Here is a 4,530-nt window from a genome sequence, read left to right as displayed (position 1 = left end):
GGCTGCGTGGCCGTGCCCTCTGGGAGGTGATTTCTCACTTTCCCTCTCACTGTGTCTCTCTGCCTCTTTCAACAAACACATGTGCCACAAGGCAAAAACCTTAAAGCACACACACACACACACACACAGAAATGAAACAAACGAAATAAAAACCTAAGTGGTAAATAAACGTTTTCCTGCCTTTGCCAACTCAGGACGCCAGCGTGGTAAAGGGAGCTGAGTTCACTTTCTCTGGGGACCAAGGGTTCCCGTACGGACAGAGAACCCTACTGAGTTAGGCTGGAGATTAAAGGGGCAAAACCAAACAAAACCAAGACACCTCTTCGCTCAGCTCTCAGCTCGGGGCATTAGATCTGCAAACGTGGCCCAAAGGCTCCCCTTAGCAGTGAGGAGACACTCCCCAAGTAGGCCATCAGTTCAGATGAAAACGCCTGCACGACCATTTGGTGAGGGTCAGAACCAGTGGGGCTCTCCGGCCAGGCCATTCAGATGGAGTGATACCCAAACGTGAGGTTCTTACAAGCAGGACAGAGAGCCAGAACACTGGCGTGTGTGCGCGTATATGTGTGTGTGTTGAATACAGAACACAAGACAACATCCATCACAACCAGAAAGGAAAGAGTCAAAAGAATGGTTCATCCAAGAGGCGCATTCTGACACCAGCTCTTCAATACTCTGAATTACCAAGTACAAGGCAGCGTGGCCCCCAGGTACATCCCAAGCGGGTCCTGTTGGAAGTAAACTTGAACTCTCACACCGTGAAACCATCCGGAATACACTAGGGTGTGTTATCAAGCAGGAATCTCGAAACCTGGGGTGGAAGCAGTTCATGCCCTCTCACTGCAAGGCCCTTAGCGGCATGTGGTTTGTAAGAATTTCTTTGGAACGGAACCAGCAGTTAGCGTAATGGCTATGTCGCTGGACTCCCACGTAGTTGACCACGGTTCACGTCCTGGACCCAGTGGCTTAAAACTCGAGCAGGTCGTGTGTGCGTGCGTGCCCAAGATCCCGAGAGGAGAATGGAGGAGAAGGGATTGTGGCGTGACCATCCCCCCTGGGGGGTTTTCTGTCTCTCTGTCTCTCTCTGTCTGTCTGGCGAATGCACGTGCCCTATAGCGAAAATCTCTCCCCCCCCCAAAAAAAAAAATCTCTTTGGAACAAGTCCTGTTAGAGTTTTGTTGAGACTGAAAAATGGCTCTGGTTATGAAAAATTCTGGAATACTTTTTTTTTTTTTGGAGAGATTTTCACTGTAGGGCGCGTGCGCTCGCCAGACAGACAGAGAGAGACATAGAGACAGAAAGCGAGAAATCACCGGGTCCGGGACACGAACTGCGGTCGACTATGTGGGAGTCCAGCGACATAGCCATTATGCTAACTGCTGGTTCAAAAATTCTGGAATACTTTTATGTCACTAGCATCCTCTCCTGCTTAAGAGTACAATCAAGAAGTGTGGGGACCAGCAGTTAGCGTAATGGCTATGTCGCTGGACTCCCACGTAGTCGACCATGGTCCTGGATCCAGTGGCTTAAACTCATGCTGGGCATGTGTGTGTGTGCGTGCCCAAGATCCTGAGAGGAGAAGAGAGGAGAAGGGACTGCAGCATGGCCATCCCCCCTGGGGGGTGATTTCTCGCTTTCTGTCTCTCTGCCTCTCTGGCGAGTGCACGCGCCCTATAGGAAAAAACTCTCAAAAAACAAAACAAAACAAAACTCATGCCAGCCGTGTGTGTATGTATGTCCAAATCCAAGGAGAATGGAGAAGAAGGGACTGCGGCATGGCCACCACCCCCACCCCCCCGGGGTGATTTCTCGCTTTCTGGCTCTCTCTCCAGTGAGTGCACGTGCCCTATCATAAAAATCTCTCTCAAAAACAAGCAAACAAATCCTTGAGGGGCCATTGGGTGGTGTGATGGTTCAGGGCACTGGACTCCCACATGGCCACCTGTGATCTGAGTCCCAGACCTGGCGGCTTGTTTTCTCACGTTTTCTTGCTTTCTTTCTCTCTGGTCAAATTAAAAAATAATAACACCACCTTTCCATAGGCCCTGGTGGTTGCTGTGGAAACGGGCAAGTTCATGAAACCCGGGAAGTGGTGCTGGCGCTGGCCGGACGCTGCTCAGGACGCAAAGCCGCCATCATGACGAACATTGATGATGGCGCCTCGGGTCACCCCTACAGCCACGCTCTTGTGGCTGGAACTGACCGTTATCCCCGCAAAGTGACAGCTCCATGGGCAAGAAGAAAGTCGCCAAGAGTCAAAGATCAAGTCTTTTGTGAAGGTTTGTAACTACAATCCACAAGGTCCTCGGTGGCTATGCCCTTGGACAGAACCGTAGCCAACAAGGACGTCTTCAGAGACCCTGCTCTTAAACGCAAGGCCCGGTGGGAGGCAAAGGTCACGGCTGAAGGGAAGTACAAGACAGGCAAGAACAAGTGGTTCTTCCAGAAGCTGCGGTTTTAGATGTTTTATGTTTCGGTCATTAAAAAAAATAACAACAACAAATAAAAATAAATACATAATTCTTAAAAAAAAAATCTTGAAAAGGGCCAGCAAGTGGCATGGTGGACTCCCACGTGGCTGACCACAGTTTGATGGTTTGAAAATCGTGCCAGGCGCATGTACATGCAAGCTTGAAATTCCAAGAGGAGACTGGAGGAGAGGGACTGTGGCGAGGCGGGGAGGGGTGATTCTCACTTTTCCTCTCTCTGTGTCTCTCTCTCCAGCGAGTGCACATGCCCTATGGCTAAAACCTAAATCCTGAAAGAGAGAAGCAGAGGAATACACTCACAGGGTGCAGCGCCGTGCAGGACTGCACTGGGCTGGGGCGGGGCGGCACGTGCCTCGGGACTCACACGCCCACAAGTAGTCTTGTACACATTTAATTTTCCACAATAAGAACTTTTTAGAAGGAGAAAACAAGGTTTAGTAAGGTCATAGAAGATTTTGCGGGGGAGGGGGGGTTCTTTTCTTTAAAGAATTATTTTATTTAACTTCGTTTATTTATTTTTAATTTTGACCGGAGAGGGACAGAGCAAAAGTGAGAAAGCAAGCCGCCGGGTCTAGGACTTGAACCGTGGTCAGGCATATGGGAGTCCAGGGCCCTTAATCATGCCACCTGCCGGCACCAGGCCATTGAAGGTGTAAGTTGTTATGTCCCAGGGAGCTCCAGGGAGCTCACAGCACAGGACGCTGTCCTCAGTGTGTGCCCTGACCCCCACTCCCAGAAGAGCATGGGCGGCCACGTGAGGCCCAGCAGGTGTCTGGGGCTGTGCTGGGTCGAGGTGTCTTGCCCCTCCTCACAGGGGGCCGCCCTGAGCAGGAAGTGCTCCTTTCTTCCACGGATCAGGGCTACTCTGGACCTCCCTCAGCAGGAGGGTTGCAGAAGTAAACCCCATTCATCACATCCTACATGCCAATAAACCAGACTGCGTGCGCCAGGGGCACGCCGCTCTGCAGTCTGCAGGCCTGCGAGTCAGAGCCACCTCCTCCAGCGTCTGCCCCCAACCCCACCCTGTGCTCCTGACACCCTGCCCTCCCCCAGCCCCGACTAGGACTTCCAGCCGTAGCTGGCGGGGGCTGTCCACCTTGCCCGCCTTACGCTCACTGCCCACAGGGCCTGGCCCTTCCTCAGTGCTCAGAAAACACTGGTGTCAATGTTGACAAAAAGGAATGAATGGCTGAAAGAGAATAAAACACAGCAAAGTAAACTCCGATAAGCTCAGCCATAAAACCCACCCTTGCTAGGGCCAGCAGGCAGTGTGGAGGTTAAGGCGCCTGACCCCACACGGCCAAACCTGCAGTTCGAGTCCCAGACCCAGTGGTGTGAAAATCACTGGCTCTTGTGCCAGAGAGGAGACTGGAGGAGAAGGAACTGCAGCGTGGCCACCTCCCTGGGGGGTGATTTTTCAATTTCCCTCTCCCTGTCTCACTCTCTCTCTCTTCCATGAGCACACAGAGCCTAAAGCAAAAACCAACAAACCCCATACTTGCTAAACAACGAAGGCTTCAGCACAGAGCCTGACAGAGGCCAGCACGGGGCTCCAGGGCCAAGGCTGAGGCTGACCGCCTCAGAGGCGGCTTAGGGCTTCCTCCTGTCACTTCCCATTAGGATGAAACAATCCCAGAGCGAACTAATCTTTTGAAATATTCCATTTAAAAAGTCCGCACAGTTGTGTAACACGTGAGTCTGTTCCTTCCGCTCGTGACGACGTCCAGCTGGCTCCGTCTCTGCCCTTAACCTTCCACGCACCAACAAAGACCTTCTGTTTCCGGGCTGGGAACGTTCAAAGGCCCTTTCTCAGGCCAGCCACTGCGCCATCACGTGACTCGGGGATGTGGCCTCCGGCCCCTCCTCGTCCACACCGCGCACCCCTCTCTCTGCTGCTCTCCCTCTGAGTCGGCCACTGATCCTGTCAAACGCTCGCAGAGCCTTGCCACAGCCCTGAAGGACCAGCCACTCGGCGGGCACAGGCGTCCACAGAGCCGTGGCGGGGGCGCGCCCGGGCCGGGGGGACACCCCCGGCTCCGGC

This window comes from Tupaia chinensis, unplaced genomic scaffold (genome assembly GCF_000334495.1).
Source record: "Tupaia chinensis unplaced genomic scaffold, TupChi_1.0 Scaffold000198_1, whole genome shotgun sequence".
NCBI classification, from domain to species: Eukaryota; Metazoa; Chordata; class Mammalia; order Scandentia; family Tupaiidae; genus Tupaia; species Tupaia belangeri.
The sequence above is the reverse complement of the archived record's forward strand: the minus strand, read 5'-3'. Positions refer to the sequence as shown.